This window comes from Nicotiana tabacum, chromosome 7 (genome assembly GCF_000715075.1).
Source record: "Nicotiana tabacum cultivar K326 chromosome 7, ASM71507v2, whole genome shotgun sequence".
Lineage (NCBI taxonomy): Eukaryota > Viridiplantae > Streptophyta > Magnoliopsida > Solanales > Solanaceae > Nicotiana > Nicotiana tabacum.
Window position 1 is genome coordinate 74,245,254 of NC_134086.1, and position 20,993 is coordinate 74,266,246.

Consider the following 20,993-nt stretch of genomic DNA (forward strand, 5'->3'; position numbering starts at 1 on the left):
GTCTTTTTAGAGTCAGAAGACCCAGGTTCTTCCCCCTCAGTAGCGGATTGATATGATTCAGAATCAGAGCTAGAGTCGGAGTTTTGGGCTAGGCTTGCCTTCAACTTCTCATTTAATTTCTTCCTCAGAGCCCAAGACGCTACAGTCTTTCGAACAAGCATTTTCACCCTTCGCAGTCTAGGTTTTGGAGATGTACTGGGTGGATGAGGTGTGGATGAATTTGAGGGAGTTGGTGGTAGAGGAGTTCCAGGATTGTCTTGTGGGTTAGTCATGATCGTTGGTTTCTTGAGAGAATTTAGGAATTAGAGTTTTGGAGAAGAGGGCAAGTGAAAGTGAAGAAGAATTTTTGACAGTTTGGAATTATGAAGATGGCAGGAGAAATGATGTGTATTTAAAGAGAAATACACATTTAATAGGCATCGACAACTTTTAGCAGTGGTCAATTAGAGGTCTAATCAACCTGAAATTCCAGATTTTGAATGATCGGTTTATCTTCCCTAGATTTTAGGCAAATTTTTCGGTTTAGAGTTCTAGGCAGACGGAACTGGTATAAAGCTAACAGATAGAATTTTCTAGGAATTGAACAATTATAGGACTTCTGCTCATGATTTAAATATTAATCTTTCTAATTGTACAAAGTATAGAAAACATACCTTAGCTTTCATATGAACCCATGCTGATGAACCAGGTTCTTCATTTAGAAGTCTATTGAACAAGCCTCAAATGCCACAATAGAGAAAATTTTGTAAGAGATCAGTGAGTCATATAAACACATGTCATAGGAGTATACTAATTAAAGTATGAAGCTGAGTAAGAATTAATCTGGATATTTACACAAGTTCAGAATTCCTAGCCAATTTTTTTTTTCATTTTTCACTTTTTTTTTCATTGCATTCTGAGCTGGACTATTAGGTGATCTTAATTATCCCTAATTCGAACCTGTTCCTCTCACATTTTTCTCTACTCAGTGCTTTAGTGAAGATGTCAGCAATTTGTTTATCAGTAGCACAAAATTCTATGGAGATCAATCCTTTCTCATAGTTATCTCTTAAGAAGTGGTGTCTAACATCTATGTGCTTAGTCCTCTTATGATGAACATGGTTCTTTGTCATACTTATAGCACTAATGTTATCACAGAATATAGGAATGCAACCAACTTCAATGCCAAAATCTACCAGTTGTTGTTTGATCCGTAGCAATTGAGCACAACAAGAGGCAGCATCAACATATTCAGCCTCAACAGTGGAAAAGGCCACTGAATTTTACTTTTTAGTGGCCCATGATACAAGACATGAACCAAGAAAGTGAGTCATACCTGAGGTGTTTTTCCTATCCACAAGGAAACCTACATAATCAGCATCAGCATATCCTACTAGATTGAAATTAATACCTTTAGGATACCAAAGACACAGATCAGTGGTGCCTTTCAAATATCTTAGTATCCTCTTGATAGCAGTCAAGTGAGACTCTTTTGGATTAACCTGAAAGCGAGCACAAAGCCCTATACTGAAAACTATGTCAGGTCTGCTGGCAGTAAGATACAAGAGTGAACCAATCATACCCCTATACAACTTTTGATCAACGGATGAACCAGGTTCATCTATATCTAATTTATTGGCAGTTGCAATGGGGGTGTCTATTTCCTTTGATTCATCCATTTTAAACTTTTTGATCAGCTTTTTTGCATATTTCTGCTGATGAATCATGGTTCCATTTTGGCTTTGTTTTGATCTGTAAGCCTAAGAAAACGTTAAGCTCACCCATCATACTCATTTCAAACTCACTCCCCATTAATTTGGCAAAATCCTTACTTAGTTTAGCAGTGGCGGCCCCAAAGATTATGTCATCAACATATATTTGTACTACAAGGAGATGCTTACCTTTTTCCCTTAAGAATAGGGTACTGTCAATTTTACCTCTTTTGTAGCCATGTTTAATCAGGAATTTGGACAGTCGTTCATACCATGCTCTAGGAGCCTGCTTTAGTCCATAGAGAGCCTTGTCTAATTTGTACACATGCTCAGGACATTCCTTGCTCTCAAGCCCTAGAGGTTATTTCACAAACACTTCTTCTTTCAGGAAGGCACTTTTGACATCCATCTGATGGAGAGTGAATTCCGTATGTGCTGCAAAGGCTATGAGGAGTCTTATTGCCTCTAGTCTTGCAATTGGAGAAAAAGTCTCATCATAATCTATACCCTCCTCTTGGCTATAACCTTGGACCACCAGTCTTGCCTTGTTTCTTGTAACTGTTCCATTTTCATCAAATTTATTTCTGAAGACCCATTTTGTGCCAATAACTAACCTGTCCTTGGGTCTTGGAACTAGATGTCAAACTTGGCTTCTCTTGAACTGATTGAGTTCATCTTGCATTGCATTCACCCAATCTGCATCCTGCAAAGCCTCAACAGCATTTTTAGGTTCAATAAGAGATAAAGGCATAAAAAACACACAGATTCTTTAATTGTGATCTAGTTTTGACTCCAGATGTTGGATCAGTGATTATGTTCTCAATAGGATGAGAACTTTGATACTTGTGAGGTTTCACAACCAACTGATTTCTGCTAGATGTTTCTCCCATGTTTTGTTGCTGAGGAACAGGGTCATGAACAGGTTCTTTTAGGGGATTAGGTTCAATTCCTCTTTGATTAGTTCCCCCTGTCAGGTTGCCCTGGATGGAAGAACCTGTTCTATCACCTGTTCCTTCTTTTGGTGCCACTTTAACTTGTGCTGAGACTTCAGTCAAATCCTTTACCAGTCCAATGACTTCATCTTCATGTTCTTGTCTCTCAGAGAGAATGTTAGTTTCATCAAACACTACATGCACACTTTCTTCTACAGACAAAGTTCTTTTATTGAACACTTTATATGCTTTGCTATGTGAAGAATATCCCAAGAATACTCCCTCATCACTTCTGGGATCAAACTTACCTAGGGAGTCCTTTCTATTATTGTACATAAAGCACTTGCATCCAAATGCCCTAAGATGGGATATATTTGGTTTTATCCCTTTAAGTAACTCATAGGGAGTCTTCTCTACAAGAGGTCTAGTCATGCATCTACTGATAATATAATATGCAGTGTTTATAGCCTCTGCCCAGAAGCTGTGGGGCAGTTTACTAGAAAGAAGCATAGTCCTAGCCATGTCCTCAAGAGTCTTGTTCTTTCTTTCAACTACTCCATTTTATTGAGGAGTCCTAGGAGCAGAGAAGTTATGATCTATACCAAGCTCATCACAAAATTCATCAAACTTAACATTTTCAAATTCAGTTCCATGATCAGACCTAATGGATGCAAGTTGATTACGTAATTGCTTCTGAGTTTTTCTAACAAAAGTAGTAAACATGTCAAATGCTTCATCTTTAGATGTTAAAAATAGTACCCCGGGTAAATCTAGAATAATCATCAACAAGTACCATCACATATTTCTTTCCACCTCTGCTCAAGGTTCTCATTGGACCACAGAAATCCATATGGACCGGTTCCAACACCTTGGTTGTGCTTACCATTTTTTTGCTTTTGAAGGATGATCTTACATGCTTCCCCCTTGCAGAGGCCTCACAAACTTTGTCTTCTTTGAACTTGATGTTAGGTAGCCCTATCACCAAGTCCTTGGAGACTAATTTGTTGAGCTGATTTAGACTAGCATGACCAAGATTTTTGTGCCACAGGAGGGGATCATTATCCAACACACTTAGGCAGGTAAGTTCATTTTCTGAAAGAGTAGACAAATCTACAATGTAAATATTGTTAACTTTTTTTCCCTGCAAAACAATCTTGTCAGTGGTAAGGTTAATCACAAATCATTTGGTAGAGGTGAATACTACAAGCTTACCTCCGTCACACAGTTGTGACACACTAATCAGGCTGTATTTCAAGCCATCTATCAAGTAGACATTCTCAATGGAGTGTGAGTCTGTCTTACACCTTTCCAACCTCAATAATCTCACCTTTCTTCCCATTTCCAAAGGAGACATTACCTCCCTTTAAGTCCTCAAGTGAAAGGAACTGGTTCTTACTTCCAGTCATATGTTTTGAGCAACCACTATCCATGTACCATATTTGGCTACTTCCCTTCACTTGGACCTGCAAAAAGAAATCAAGGGTTAGTCTTAGGAACCCAAACTAGTTTGGGTCCCTTTCTATAGGCAAAAGGGTAAATCAAATTCCTTTTAGCCCACCCAGGCAGCCTATTTTTCTCTTGAACAAAAGCTTTGTTATTTTGACTGGCCTTTTCTTTTGCATTACATTCATTTTTGCAATGGCCAGTCTTGCCACAGTTTTGCAGATTTTGTTCTTAGGAAGAGTGAGGTACTTTCTTTTAGGATCTCACTTAGGTGCTTGAGTCCCATAGCCATGTCCTCTTTTGTTGCTACTGTGATGTTCTTGTAGCCAGGAAAGTGCATCAGAAGCCTTGTTCCATTTGCAAGTTCTGTCTAGTTCATGTTTTACCTTCCCTAGATCTTCTCTTAAGACTTTTATCTTCTCATCCTTCATGTACAACTCATCCCTCATTTTTCCTAAGTTTTCTTTTAGGGTGAGATGTGTGTGATCAGATTTCTTCTTACCTGTTCCTAGTTTCAGTTTTAAGTTCTCAGACCTAAGTTCTAAGACACTGTGTCAAGTTCAAGAACCTGGTTCTTCAACTCAACATTTTTACTCTCACTCTCATTAGCACTAGATTCTAGATTTTTGCACCTGACTTTTAAGATCACACATTCCCTAGACAGATCTTCCTTCTCATTGTTAATTATCTCATACTCATTAATGAAGTTTGGCAATAGTTCAGACAACCTTTCTTTAGACAGGAATTTAATCTTGCTTTGAGATGAAGGACACTTACCTCTTGTTCATCATCTGATTCTCCGATGGTCATAAATGCTTGTTCATCTCCAGCTTCATCTTCTGAGTTCTCATCTGATGTTTCTCCCCAAGCAGCAACCATAGACTTTATTGATCCTTTGTTCCTTTTGGGTTGAACCTGTTCCTTCTTCCTGTTCCTTCGTTCAGCCTTTTCCTTCTTCCACTCAATTTCCCATTGAGGACAGTTCTTGATCATGTGATCAATCTTACCACATTTATAGCAACCCTCGTTGGTCTGTTTCTCAGGAGCCCTTGGTTTGTTGAAGGTTGTACCTCTTAAAGAACCCTTTCCTCTCATCAGGTACTTTTTGAAATCTCTTTTGATCAAGGCCATTTCATCATCCTCCAGATCTGCACCTTCAACTATTCTGAGAGCCAAATTTCTTTCCTTCTTGGGTGCATCCATTTTCATGGTTTTCCTTCTCAGTTCATAGGCAGTGAGGTTTCCAATCAGTTTGTCCAGCTTGAGGGTAGCAATGTTCTTTGATTCCTGAATAGCAGTGATTTTGCTTTCCCAAGTCACTGGTAAGACTCTAGTCAAGATTTTCTCAACCTTGTCTTCTTCAAGGATAATTCTCCCAAGAGATTTAAGTTTATTTGTTAGTGTTGTGAACCTTGTGTACATCTCCTAGATAGATTCTCCTTCCTTCATACTGAAATTCTCGTATTGAGAATATAGTTGTGTTCCTCTTGATCACTTTACTTGAGGAGTTCCTTCATGAGCCACTTGTAAAGTGTCCCATATTTCCTTTGCAGTGGTACATCTTTGAATACTGCTGTACTCATCTGGACCCAGTCCACACAAAAGCCATTTCTTGGCATTGGAATTCTTTTCCCATTTCTTCAAGTCTTCAGCAGTGTAGTCAGCTCTTGCTTTGGCACATCCACTCCTTCAGCATTCTTCTTTGTAGTTGCTAGAGGACCATCAGTGACTATGTCCCAGAGTTCATAGTCTTCTCCTATGGTGTGATCTCTCATCCTGTTCTTCCACCAAGAATAGTACTGACCATTAAAGAGTGAAGGCCTAGCAGTGGATTGCCCTTCCCAGTTTCTAGGTGGTGCACTCATTTTGATCCTTTCCTAAAGTGTTAGCCTCTTCAAGGATAACCCGCTCTGATACCAATTGATGTTTTAAGCGCCAATACCACTACACGGGGGGTGATTTGTGTAGTACCCAATTTTCGCTTAATTGAACTATAGAAGAACCTGGTTCTTCTAGGTGTTCCAACTACTACTGTTTACGGAATAATAATTACAGAAAATAAAGAACATAGAGATTTTTACGTGGAAAACACCTGGCTCAAAAGGTGAAAAAACCACGACCTACTACTCAGTAGGATTTTCCCAAACTTCCACTAAAATAACTGAGCCAAAACAACATTTACAAAAACTCTTTGTAAACCTAAGGATTAACTCTAATTCTGTTGTGGCACACAGCCTCAATTACTGTGACAACTTCAAGTTAGCTATAACTTGAACACTCTAGGTACCTAATACAATTGCTTCTGTGAAAGTTGAAAGGTACAATTTTAAACCACCTACTACAATGGAACTAGAATAAAAGATAGACACTTGGAACTGGTTCTTCTATCTTGTTCAAGTAGCTTCAGGATTGCACGCTTGAATCACACATAAATTGCTTGCAAAATTGCCTTGCTCTTTTGCTCTCAATTTACGTTTAACTTCTGCTTATTTGCATTTTTTGTAAAAGAGAACAACACTTACATTTAATAGGTTAGTAATCAGAGTTTGATTGGGACTCAATTGCTACTCTTCTATCGTGGAAGAGTTCATGAGAATCTCAAACTCTAACACTATCTTCATCCTAGATTGTGTTCTCTTCATATAAGGAGACTTTCTCCACTTATCCAATATGCAACCTTTTCGATCAGGTCAGGAGATATTGCTGCTTGATCAGTAGGACTTATGGCCTTCACGTGCATCTCACATGTATAGGTTGATCATGATTGTTGCTTTACAAGATGGACATGGTTCATAACTGAGTTCTTTTGTCAATCTTCAAAACTTCACCTGTTTTTAGGCCAACACCGTGTAGTTGACTTGAGCATCATTCATTGTCTTGCTCGCATAGTACACCGGATGAAATATTTTGTTCACTCTTTGACCCAAAACCGCCCCAACCGCAACATCGCTCGCATCACACATGAGCTCAAAGGGCAAGCTCCAATTAGGTGCGGTAATGATAGGAGTGGTGGTCAACTTATGCTTGAGAAGTTCAAAGGCTTGCATACATCTCTCATCGAACACAAACTTGGCATCCTTTTCCAATAACTTGCATAAGGGGTTCACTACCTTCGAAAAGTCTTTAATAAATCTCCGGTAGAACCCCTCATGCCCAAGAAAACTTCTAACTCCCTTGACAGAGGTAGGGGAGGGAGCCTTGAAATCACATCAATTTTTGCTTTGTCTACCTCAATACCGTGCTTTGAAACTTTATGCCCAAGAACTATGCCCTCTTCCACCATGAAGTGACATTTCTCCCAATTAAGAACAAGATTGGTTTCTTCACAACGGGCCAAAACTCTATCAAGATTTTTCAAACACTCATCAAATGAATCACCCACAAAACTAAAGTCGTCCATGAACACCTCCAAAATATCTTCCACCATATCGGTAAAAATGGCCATCATACACCACTGAAACGTAGCCGGTGCATTACACAACCCAAAAAGCATCCGAGAAAAAGCAAAGGTGCCATATGGACAAGTGAATGTGGTCTTCTCCTGATCTTCCGGAGCAATCAAGATTTGATTGTACCCAGAATACCCATCCAAGAAATAGTAGAAGGCACACCCAGCAAGTCGGTCTAACATCTGGTCAAGAAAAGGCAATAGAAAATAATCCTTGTGGGTCACTTTATTTAACTTACGGTAGTCCATGTATACCCTCCAACCGATGATGGTTCTGGTAGAAATAAACTCATTTTGTGAATTTGCAACCACGGTCATTCCACCCTTCTTCGGTACACATTACATCGGCGATGTCCAAGAGCTATCAGAAATGGGGTACACAACCCCAGCATCCAACCACTTGATCACCTCCTTTTTCACAACTTCTTGCATTGCTTCGTTCAACCTCCTTTGATGTTCCAAGGAGGGCTTTGCATCATCTTCCAGAATAATCTTGTGCATACAGAATGTGGGGCTTATCCCCCGAATATCAGCTAGAGTCTATCCAATTGTCTTTTTCTGCTTTTGAAGCACCGCCAATGTGGCATCAACCTACACGTTAGTAAGACAAGAAGAAAGAATAACTGGCAAAGTAGAATTAGGGCATAAGAACTCATACTTGAGGTGTGGAGACAACGACTTCAACTCCAACACCGGAGGCTCTTCAATTGAAGGTTTTGTTGGTGGAGTCTTATGATTCTCAAGGTCCAAAGATAGTTTTCTAGGCTCATAAGAGTAAGAGCCCATCCCATGTAAAGCATTCACACACTCCACTCGGCCCTCATCATCATTGACATCAAGATTCAACAATACGGCCTCCAGAGGGTCCTCTACATTGATCATTGCACTGGTGTCATCAACTATCACTGCCGTGACAAGGTCCACAAAAGATCACACCTCAGAACTATTGGGCTGCTTCATTGACTTGCATACATAAAAGACCACTTTTTCATCACCTACCCGGAAGGTGAGTTCCCCTGCTTCCACATCAACTAAGGCTTTCCCAGTAGCAAGTAAAGGCCTCCCCAATATGATTGGAACTTCATAATCCACCCTACAATCCAAGATCACAAAGTCAGCTGGCAAGATAAATTTGTTCACCCGGACAAGGACATCATCAATAATACCCAATTGTCTCTTCATCATTCTATCCGCCATTTGCAATCTCATGAAAGTTGGCCTCGGTTGCCCAATACCCAAAGTCTTGAAAACTGAGTAGGGCATCAAGTTGATACCTGACCCCAAATCACATAGAGCCTTAGCAAATTCCGCACTCCCAATGGTGTAATGAATGGTGAAAGCACCGGGATCTTCAAGCTTCAGGGCCATTGAATGCACTATTGCACTAACTTGGTGGGTCATCTTTATAGTTTCACAATCTATGGATTGTTTATTTGTCACCAAGTCCTTCATGAATTTAGCATAGCCCAACATTTGTTCAAGAGCCTCCACCAAGGGAACATTAATGGATAAGCTCTTCATCATATCAATGAACTTTTTAAACTGATTCTCATTTTCTACTTCGCAAGCCTTTGAGGATAAGCTGGAGGTGGCCTTGGCAAAGGAGCCTTGGCTTTAGGTAGAACCGGCTCTGGCATGTCTATTACGTGTTCCCTAGACGGGTTCACGTCATTTTGAGTTCCCACCACGGCATCTTGAATATCAATCCTCACTTCTTCATTCACATTCTCATCAATCACATTTTTAACCACCAAAGGAACTTCTCTTCTTGCAACTCAACTTCATCACTCAAAATTTGCTTTTGTTTGGAGGCATTCACATCACCGCCCCGTCTACTCCTTCTAGTTACCTCTATAACATGATTGTTCCCATCCTTCAAGTTTACTACCGTATCACTTGGTAGAGAACCCTTAGGGTGAGAATTCAAGGACTGTGAGATTTGGCCTAACTGAACCTCCAAATTTCTAATTGAAGTATTGTAGGAAGACAACTGAGCATTGGAATCCGCACTCTTCTTCATCATCTGTTCAAACATCATTTCAATTCTCCCCATGTCAGGGTTAGAAGAACTAGGACCTTGGGATGGAAATGGGGGCGAATTGTTTGGTTGTTGATATATTGGGGGCCTTTGAAATCCTTGCCCCCGATTTCCTTGATTGTCATTGTTCCACCCACATTGATTGTTATTACCACCCCAGTTGTTGTTGTTTCCATTCCAATTACCCTGATTATTCTGATTATTGTTCTGATTGCCCCCCAGTTGGAGTTTTGGTTGTTGTTCCCCCAATTACCATTGCCTTGTTGTTGTTGATTTCCCCAATTGCCTTGGGATATCCATTGTTGTTGGTTAGAAGAATTGCCCTTTTTGACTTGATAATTGTTCATGTATTGCACCTCTTCATTCTGCCCATCATAACTATTATCTTGGAATTCACCACAATCATTGTCAAATTGCTCCGAATTCCATTGGTTCTGTTGACCTCTTTGTCTTCTTTTGTTGACTAATATGTTGACACCCTCCATGACATTCACTTGGAGAGAATTTTGAACTTGTTGCAACTGTTCCTTTGCTAGTTGGTTTATTGTAGTTGTCAACTCAGCTATAGCCTGCCCATGATCATGTAACTCCTTGTGCAAATGAGTGACTGTGGGGTCACCCTAGGGCACATTGGCTCTACTTTGCCAAGCAGAAGAAGTGTCAACCATCTCATCAAGAATGTCACAAGCCTCATCATAAGACAGTTTCATGAAGTTGCCCCCGGCAAGTTGGTTCACTATGCATTGGTTTGTTGTGTTAATGCCCTGGTAGAAAGTTTGTTGGATCATCACCTCAGTCATATCATTGTTGGGGCATTCCTTTACCATTATTCTACAGTGCTCCCAAATCTCATGCAAAGGTTCAGTGGGCTCCTACTTGAAAGCCAAGATCTCATCTCTCAATGCTGCCATATACCCGGTGTGAAAATTTTTGCAATGAACTTGTCCGACAACTCATCCCAAGTAGTGATGGAATGGTTGGGAAGTCGCTCAAGCCAATCCAATGCATTCCCTCTAAGTGAAAATGGGAAGAGTCTCAACCAAAGTGCATCCTCAGACACATTTGTTTGCTTGCTCCCCCAACAGGTATCCACGAACCCCTTGAGATATTTGTAAGCATTTTGATTGGCAGTGCCCGTGAAATACCCACGTTGATCCAGCAATGTCGGCATCACAGTGGTAATTTGAAAATTGCCCGCCCGAATCCGGGGTGGGACAATTGCACTTGCATAGCCTTGGTTTGGAAGCACTCGAGGAGCCACTCTTGGAGGTGGCGGGGGAGGGTCTAGAATATTATCATTGTCTTGGCGGCCTCTCCTTTGTCCTTGAGGCACAATAGGGACCTCATCTTCAACATTGTCATCTACTTCCTCCCCCGGCAGAAGATCTCCAAGAGGTGTGTTGTTTAAGTTTGCTGCTATTTTGTACCTAAAGTTGTGACACACAAATTAGTAACACAGAAGGAAGGAAGAGCAATACATAAAACCATTTAGATAGATAGCCAAAACCGTTAGCTCCCCGGCAATGGCACCAAAAAGTGATCGAGGCCAACCCTGTACTACTATTAAGTAGCAAGAGAGGTCAAAGCAGCTTTTACCCGAGAAAGTCAGGATCGATTTTCACAGGGAGCTAGATATTGGAGTTGAGTTCCTATCTAAATGGGAGTTGTGTAATTTTTCCTAATTGCACTTCTAAACATTGTTTGTTTTGGTTTCACTTCTAATTTTATATTACTACGATGCTAAATTAAGCTAAGTAAAGCTAAGATTAAACTCTTGAGAGTTGATCAAATAGATAAAAGGCACTAGGGTAGTGACTTTCTCCTAGGTGGTTAATTGACGGATTCTCGAGTCTAAGGCTAGATTGTCACATTTGGGGAGTATGATATAATCATTGTACGATTTTACTCACTCTATACCTCTCGGTAGTTCAAGTGATTTTGCGCGAATTGACTTTCTCAAGACCAATTGGGTATGCAAATTTGTGCAAGCAATTGAGGTTCAAGTCGGGTATTACTATCTCTAGGTTTAACCCTTTAATTGGGGCTATCAATTTCTTAAATACGCCCCAATTCCTTGTTGAACCAATTTCATGGACTTAGGCTCTCTTTCTCAAGAAGAACCAAAGTCTACTAGGCATAAACTAGTGTTTGCAACCACTAAGTCAACATTAAAACCCTAAATTAGTCCAAATATCAAACACCCATAGACAATCAAGCATCAAAACACAAGACCCATCAATTACCCATACTAGGGTTGAGCACAACCCTAGCTAATGGGTCTAGCTACTCATAATTATAGAAGAAAACAAAGAAATAGATGAAGAAAAGCCCATAATAATTAATTACTAAATAAAACATGAAGATTTAATGTTGAAACTAAGCTAAAATTCCTCAAAATGGTAAAAGAAATGAGTTCATGAGCGCAGCTCTACGTCCGAAACTATCTGATGACCTAAAAATGGGAAAAGAAATTATTTATGCTAGGTTGAAAATTTTGGACAAAAATACCCCTGCGGGGCTAGTGCAGACCGCACAAAATCGAGTGCGGCCGCACTAAGACTCTTGGCTTGACTAATATGCTCTCTGAAGTTGGCCATCGCAGACCGCACAAAATGCACCGCGGCCGCGGTGGCTTCTATTGCGGTCCACACAAAATGGACCGCGGACCGCATTGACCAGGTTCCCCAAAATGCCACCTCTTTGAACTTTGGCTTTGCGAACCGCACGAAATCGAGTGCGGCCGTAGTGGAATCAATGCGGACCGCACAAAGTCCTTTGCGGCCACATTGCCTGGCTGACTGAGAATCATACTCTCTGATCTTCATCTTTGCAGACCGTAGAAAATGGTGTGCGGCTGCATTGGTCCTGTTTGACTAAGCTTGGTCTTGGTCTTGAAACTTGTCCAAGTTTCACTCCTTTTTGAGCTGGTTTTTTGACACCTTGTCACCTTGTTGATCAAACCTACAATCAAGTACAACTTGTGAGCCTTTAGGACTAATTTGTACACATTTCTAATCAAAATTTAAGCAAGAAGGAGTGTAAAATACATCATAATCCCTAGTTATCATATTTCACCAAAGAAAATGGGGATTGGATCTCTGAACCTAAACAAATTCTTGACTACAACCTCTCTTTCTTCATGGAAACATTTAGGACAACCAAAATTTCATCCCCTAATAATAATTCAATCATGGATCCCTCCAATGCTAAAAAGATTGACCTAAGCAGCCTGGACAGCCCCCTTACTAGCATGGAAATCACTAAGGTAATATTTCTTTTAAGCCATTCAAAGCTCCAGGCCCGGACGACATTCACCCTTTTTTTACCAAAAATATTGACATATAATAGGGAACTCCATTACTAGCTATTGTCACAAAGTATTCAGAACTCAATCCTTACTTAGTGGCATCAATGATACCTTTATTTGTCTCATCCCTAAATTTCCTAATGCTAACAACCTCAAGAACTTTAGACCTATTGGTCTTTGCAACACCTCTTATAAAATCATCACTAAGATAATTGCTAATAGGATAAAGCTCTTCCTGTCCTACCTTATCAGTCCTATGATAATGCCATCATAATTCAAGAAATTATGAATAACCTTAGAAGATAAAAAATCTAACTTTGATATGATAATTAAACTGGATTTTGGAAAAAGCTTTTGATAGGCTAGAATGGTCTTTTGTATACAAGACCCTTAAATACTCCAAGTTCCTCCCCATAGTTATCTCATCTAGTTATGCATTGCATAACTACTAGCTCAATGGGGATCTTAGTGAATGGGGCAAGAACATACTTCTTCCAACCTAGTCGGGGTATTCGTCAAGGAGACCCTCTCTCCCCTTATATATTCATTTTATGTATTGAGCTCCTATCTAGATTAATCAATCACCAAGTTGATATACTAAATTGGGATCCTATTCACATTAGCCATAGGAGACCTTCCCTCTCCCACATTCTTTTTGCGGATGACATAACCCTAATGGGGAAAGCAAATAAAAAGACAAGTCTTTGCATCAAATATTGCATGGACTTCTTTTGCATGGAATACGGTATTGCCATCAAGAATTGTTCTCCCTAAAAAAATGCCCCAAGGACCACTCAAACTTTCTAACATCCCTTTTTGACATAAAATCCACTAATGAATTTGAAAAATACCTAGGATTTCCAATACTTAACCACTCGCCAAAGCTAAAGATTTTCAGTTTATCATAGATAAATTGCATTCCAAATTATCTCATTAGAAATGCCCTTTTCTTAATATGGCTGGAAGAACCACTCTAGCTTTGAGCACTTTAGGTGCAATTCCTTCTCATTCAATGCAATACACCCTTCTTCCCCTCAAAACCCTAAAAACAATAAACAAAATTAAAAGAAATTTTATCTGGGGAACCTCAAGTGTTGCAAAAAAACTTCATCTAATCAACTAGCAAACAGTAACTAAGGAAAGGAATGAAGGAGGACTAGGTATTTGTCAAGCAAAAGATAAAATTTTCTTACTTCTTTCTAGCCTAGCTTGGAGACTCTTAAAAAACCCTAGTATATCTTGGTGCTATCTCATTATGGCCAAATATGCTAGGTCCAAATCCATCACTAATGCTTCTTTCATCTGGAAATCCATCCTCAAAGGATGGAAAGTGTGTCGCAATAGTATTCTTTGGCATCCGTTCATTAATTCCAATATGAATATTTGGTTTAACAAGTGGATATACAATTCCAATTCTCTAAGATGCTCCATCGAAGGCCTTCTCAATAAGAATGACCCTAACCTATCAATAGGTAGCCTAGTTAAGAACAAGGAATGGAATACTAAGGCCTTTTCTTTTGAATTAACTCCTGAGGTAATCAAGAAACTAAACCTAACACCCATCCCTTGTATAGAATCAAAAATTAATAGAATTAGCTGGAGCCTTAACTCAAATGATATCTTCTCTACTAAGTCTTGCTATAATCTTCTCATTAAAAGCAATCATACGTCCAACTCCATTAAATGGATCCGGGACCTTCGTTGCCCTAACAAAATTAAAATTTTTATGTGGAAATACTTGCATAATCGAATTCCTTGTCGAGCCTGCCTAGCCAAAATAGGGACAAATATTGACATTACTTGTACTATTTGTAGAATTGGAGTGGAATACATCTATCACATTTTTATGCATTGCCCAGTCTCTCGTCGTTTTTGGGGAACATGGGCCTCCTATCCTTAAACATAGTAGGTGATGAAAACTGGCTAGTGATACTAAGGGATACTTTCATCTACCATAATTCCAACAAGATTAGTTGGGAAACCCTATTCCCCTTCTCCATCTGGGAGATATGGAGAAACAAAAATCTCAACAACATGAACAATCTCAATCACAATTTGGATACTAACAAGACTATACATCTAGCATGGGGATTTATTTTCTTCACGGGAAAAAATCCATTCACTAATAAAAAAGTCAAAACTAAGATCAAGTGGGACAAACCACCAAAAGACATGATTAAATTAAATTGTGATGGTGCTTTTTCTAGTAATAACAGTGCAGCAGGACTTGGCGGCGCATTCCGAAATAGCAATGAAGATTGGATCATGGGATTCCACAAGTCAATCCAAGCACTTTCCCCTACACATGCAAAATTGATGGCTCTACTAGAGGGACTAAAAATTGCCAAAGAAATGAACTTCATAAATCTGGAAATTGAAACTGACTGCATGGATATCATTAAGCTTATGTATGAAGATAGTAATAACTTCTCTGACATTGTCTCTGAATACAGATGGTTAATGCACCAGCTGAAGCTCCCACTCCTGAAGCATAATTTCAAGAAAGGTAATGAAGTGGCGCACCTGATGGCCAAGGAAGTAATCAAGCATCCCTCCTCTACCAAGTATTTCTACCATGCTCGTCCCCCTTATTTTGTTGAACAAGAAGTGTTGAAGAACAAGCATGATATTTGTAACAGTGTTAAGAATATCTCTATCAGTGTCTGTATCTATTTAGTAAGTATGGGCAATAGTAATGCCATAAAAACTACTTCCATATTTTTGTAATTTTATTTAAGTAATATAAGTTTGCGCGTTTTATGTTAAAAAAAAAAAAAAGTATTATGCAAACTAAGGTGTCTGACTGTATATAGTTCTAGGCCCACATGCATAAGAAATACTTCTAGATAAAGATTTTTCAATTATCAGCGTATAGTTATAGTTATAACATGATCAATTACAAAACCCATAAATAGGATTAGTATGCAAAAGCATGTATCCGATAATACACTTTGAGGGGAAATATCCCCAAGTGCAGTTAAGTGCTTACTGTTTGACCAAAAGATAGTAAAACCTTTTTGGGCTAACCAATTAATGATGAGGAGAGGAAAATCTTAGCCAAGCATAATCAACTTCAGATCTTAAAATGCATAGCGCGATAATGGATATTAAAATAGAAAGAAAGTTTTGTATTTCTTGATGTTGCCACTCCTATCTTTTATAAGAAGAAGGAAATAATACTTTACATCCTTTAGATGAGGAAATTGATAGAGAAGAAGTTGAGAGAAAATGTCCCCTTTTTTCGGGCATCTCCTTCTCTATATATATAGTTCTCAGAATTTTACTGTGATCTTTGACCAACGTGCTCTTCACGTGAGGATCTAGACGTCGTTACTCGAGTATCGTTCTTACTCAGCATTCATCATCGATGATTAGACTGATGTTGGATGTGGCATTTCTCGCTATTTCGCCACTTAGGCGAAATCCCAGCTTTCTTGACCATTATGGTCAGATTTTAACCCATACAGTTAGTCCCTCCGTCCGTCAAGGTTGTACCTTGAGGGTCTTGGTGGGCGGACTTTGTAGATTTGAAGGCTAGGAAAAAATCTGACTGTTCGTGCCTTGAATGAGGTCTTTAGATCGAGGTGATGGCGCAATGCTTTAGCGATGCCTTTGTTTCACCGCGTCCGTTCGGAATTGAAACGTTGCATTGATTTGAAATGTATGGTTACTACCATTATGACACACGTTTCCTAGGGATTGAACCGTTTCATACCTTATCAAGGCTAATTGGCGACTCTTGGGTTTCCCGCTTGGGAAATTCATATCCCTATAAATACAAAAAAACATCAATTCACTGGCACACTTTCCTAGTTTATCAAAAGAATTTTGCGAATTTTCTTCTCCCTCGATACTTCAGATTTTCGATTCTCTTTTGTTTGTCAGAAATTGGCATCTTTGTCTTCCCTCTTACTTCCTTTGTTCATTCATTTTATTCAATTGAGTAAAATGGCTGGTTTTTCTTCCCGCACTGATGATCTTGCCACAGTTCCGGCACCAAAAATGATGTTCTTATTCCCCGAGGGGTATAAGTAGTAGAAGATGAGGAGGTTCCAATGGCGGCCGAAATATTGCCTCATCTCGGGAAGCCGTAGACCGATTTCAATAGCCCTGCCGGAGAAGAATCGGAACCTGTCCCCTCTGTATGAATGAGGCAGAGATTGTGGAGCTGAAGGTTAGGTGGGGGATTCCACACCACATCGAGATGTTGCAAATGGTGGTAGATGATATCATTCGTTTCGACCGCCCAGGATATTGCGTGTTCTGCCCAAATCCTTTTATTGTGGGGTATACGCTTACTCTCCCTTCCTTGGTAGTAGATTTTTTCCGTTTTTACGAGGTGTGTTCGGCTCAAGTTTCACCGTACCTGTATAAATTGTTCCTTATGCTGCTCAAGTTCGCGGAGCTTGTCGGTCGGGAGATCACTCTGAGACACATGCTCAATATTTTTGCCCCTAAACACATTCGTGGCACGATGATTCACATGCGCCATCGAAGGACGAAGAGTCTGGTGGTGAAGATGGATAATAGAGCCAACCATCGTTTCTATGAAAACTACTTCTATGTGTTGACCGAGCACCTTGTGGTGGATTCTGCAGGGTTCCTCGAGAGATGGAACTTCGCACGTAAGTTCTTGTATTATTTGTCGGAATAATAATTGACCACTTTTCTTTGGGCAGTATTGAACTATTTTTGCTTTTGCAGCCGCAAGACTACCCCGTGCGCCTGTTGACAATATCCGCGAATGCGTGAATGCCATTATTCCTCATATGGTAGGAGTTTATGAATGGTCGTCCTTATATGAGAAATGTGGACGTAAGCCCCTTACTGGTAAGTAGTTTTACCGCAATCTCTGTTTTCCACTTTGCAATTTGGCTTTGTTGCTTATACGACTTTTATCGTCATTAGGGAGAGTGCGAAGGGCGAGGGCTCCTCCACTTGCATTTCGTCAACCGACGTCTTCTGCTCGGCCCATACCAAGGTCTGTTGTTCGACCTACGGCAAGGGCTGCTCAAGTTGGATCTACGGCCGTAGTCGTGTGCACAGAAACTGTTCCTCAATCTAGGGCTTCGACCCCTACTGCCTGCTCGACGGGGGAGTCTTCTCATGCTGAGGACAGGGAAAGGTCGTCAAAGAGACGACGAGTGGAGTCCGAAATAGCTCTTTCAGTCGTGATATGTTCAGAAGGCGGTATCCTTTTGACGGAGTCTGAGGTACGGGACGATGCTAACCTGTTCGCAGAGGTAGAGCCGACCACCTTGACCAACTCGTCGGTAGAGACTCTGGCTATTATGATTGACCAACAGACTACTACGACGAGGAGTCAGAATCCCGAGGTCGATGTTGCTACTTTGGGCAGGCCTTCATCTTTCGAACCAGGTCGTGCTTCTTTCTCGGCCGTAGAATGAGGGAAATGTGTCGTGGTTGATGACTATGAGTCTGAATCCGATCTTGATCCCGATGATGTCAGGATGTTTGAGGAAGGCCTTATTCATACGGTGGTTCATGCAGGAGGCCCGACCCGTATACCATAAATCCCATCAGAGATTAACCTTCTAGGAGATACAGAGGACTTGTTGCCGCTGTTTGATCTTTTGTGCTTTGTTGTCGAGTGTGAGGCTCATCGGGACGTCCGCGACATCGATTTGATGCACGAAGTGGCTGCTATAGGCCTGAGGGTAAGTTTTTCCTCTTTCTTTTTGCGTTCTTTTTATCTTTGGTGGACTTGGCCTTTACTAATTCTTTTTGTCTTCCAGACATATATGGTGGAGATTGAAAGTGCCCGCAGGGCCGACACCAGGGCCAAAAATTTTCTGATGATGTTGGAGAAGTATCAGCTCTACCGCAACAAGTGCTGTGAGATGCACGAGCGGCTGAGGGCGAACGCCGATGATCGATCTCTTTGTGAGGAACTGAAGAAGAGGGATCAGGAGTTGATGCACGCTATTCGTAGAAATAGCGAGCTCGAGGAGAAACTTCATGTAAAGGATGAAGAAGTTGAATTGGGCAAAGGGGTCGCCAGTGTGAGCATCTTCAGGTGAAGGTGCGGTCGATGCAATCTGAAATGGATCAGAATGCCATCAGGGACGAGGTGATGAGTGCGGAATGGATGGGAAAGTTAGCCGAGCTGGAGAGAAAGGTTTCCGAGTTGGAGAGTGTCGAGAGTTCCTGGGCATCGTCTTCAGCGAGGGTGGTGGCTTTAGAGGACACTATCCGCATCCTTCAATCCGAGCAGGAATCTGAGAGGGCGACGACAACGCTTAGGAAGGCAAGGCTCGAACAGCGTATTGGCGAAATTGATCGGGAAACTTCAACCTTGGGAGATAGGGTCGTTATTCTTGAGGCCAAAAAGGCACAACTATTGACCCAGGTCGAGTCTTCCTCTGCCGCTGTTCCTCACCATTTGCACAAGCTCTGGGTACATGCCAAAGCCTAGTGGGACATATATAAGAGTTTATGGGAAGTGGATAATGTTTCTGACGCCGCTTATGAAGGAGCTCGGGCGAAGGCACGAGAGGCTCATGCTAACTGTAGATATGATCCTACGACGCCGAAGGCCGACAAGGATGTTGACGCTGAAGAGGGACTTCCTGGAGATGGTGATGAGGAGAACGGCGGTGATGACGCCGAGTGAAGGAGTTGTTATCTTTGTTAGTGTTGTTTTTTTTGTTTGTTGTTTTTTCTGTTTCTGTACTGGACCGGTTTTAGCCATGTATAATCTGCGGGTACTTGCACAATTGTTTAAATAAAGGAGCTTTCATCGTTGTACTTCCTTGGTATCCTTTCCCCTTTTGCTTTACATATCTTTGGCATAAATTTTTGGATTTTTGCACGGTGGATTCCTATTTTTTCAAGAAAACCAATTTTAACCGGACTGAGCGGGACTTCGTTATGAGTCCTATTGGAGTCCCATTCGATTCGCCTATTTGGGGCGGAATTGACTTGGTGACTTATTGCTTTAGAAAGATCCGCCTTTGACTCGGCTGAGTTGATATAATTTCATTGTTTTGGACGAAGTTAGTCTTGACTTGAGTCGTTCATGCGGGATCAAATTGTTGCTAATTTGGGCGAAATCGCTTCTCTCTTTTTTTAATCAATTTTTCGATAAGCAGAAGGGAAAAAGGCACGACGGCGGTCGATAGCTGCAAAGGCATTATTGGGCTCGAATGAGTTCAAACTTTTCCTTTTGCGATGGCTCTTTGCCATGAAGATATTGTTTTAAGCTAGCGTCGACATAATATCCCATTATAATTTGAACAAGGTCGATCTTCCCTTTTCATTTAGTGACAGCCTTTGGCCGTAAGGATGTTATTTAGAATTGTCATCGAAATACTGTTCTATTAGGACTCGAACGAGGTTGAACTTTTCCTTTTTGGTGATGTCCCTTGGCCGTAAAGGCGTTATTTCGAGCTGGTCGAAATATTAACCCATTGTAGTTCGAGGAAGTCGAACTCTTCTTATTTTTGGAGATGGCTCTTGGTCGTATAGGTGTTATTTCGAGCTGGTCGAAATATTTACCTGCTGCAGTTCGAGCGAGGTCGAACCCTTATCTTTTTTTTTTGTGATGACCCTTGGCTGTGGAGGTGTTATTTCGAGCTGGTCGAAATATTAACTTGTTGCAGTTCGAGCGAGGTCGAACTATTCTTTTTTTTTTGGCGATGACCCTTGGCCATAAAGGTGTTATTTCGAGCTGGTCGAAATATTAACCTGTTGCACTTCGAGCGAGGTCAAACTCTTCTCTTCTTTCCCCTTTTTTCGGTGATGGCCCTTGGCCGTAGAGGTGTTATTTCGAGCGGGTTGAAATATTAACCTGTTGCAGTTCGAGCGAGGTCAAACTCTTCTCTTTTTTCCTTTTTTTTGCGGTGGCCCTTGGCCATAAAGGTGTTATTTTGAGCTAGTCGAAATATTAACCTGTTGTAGTTCGAGCGAGGTCGAACTCTTCTCTTCTATCCCTTTTTTCAGCGATGGCCCTTGGCCGTAAATGTGTTATTTCGAGCTGGTCGAAATATTAACATGTTGCAGTTCGAGCGAGGTCGAACTCTTCTCTTCTTTCCTTTTTGTTTTTGGCGATGACCCTTGGCCGTTAAGGTGTTATTTCGAGCTGATCGAAATATTAACCTGTTGCAGTTCGAGC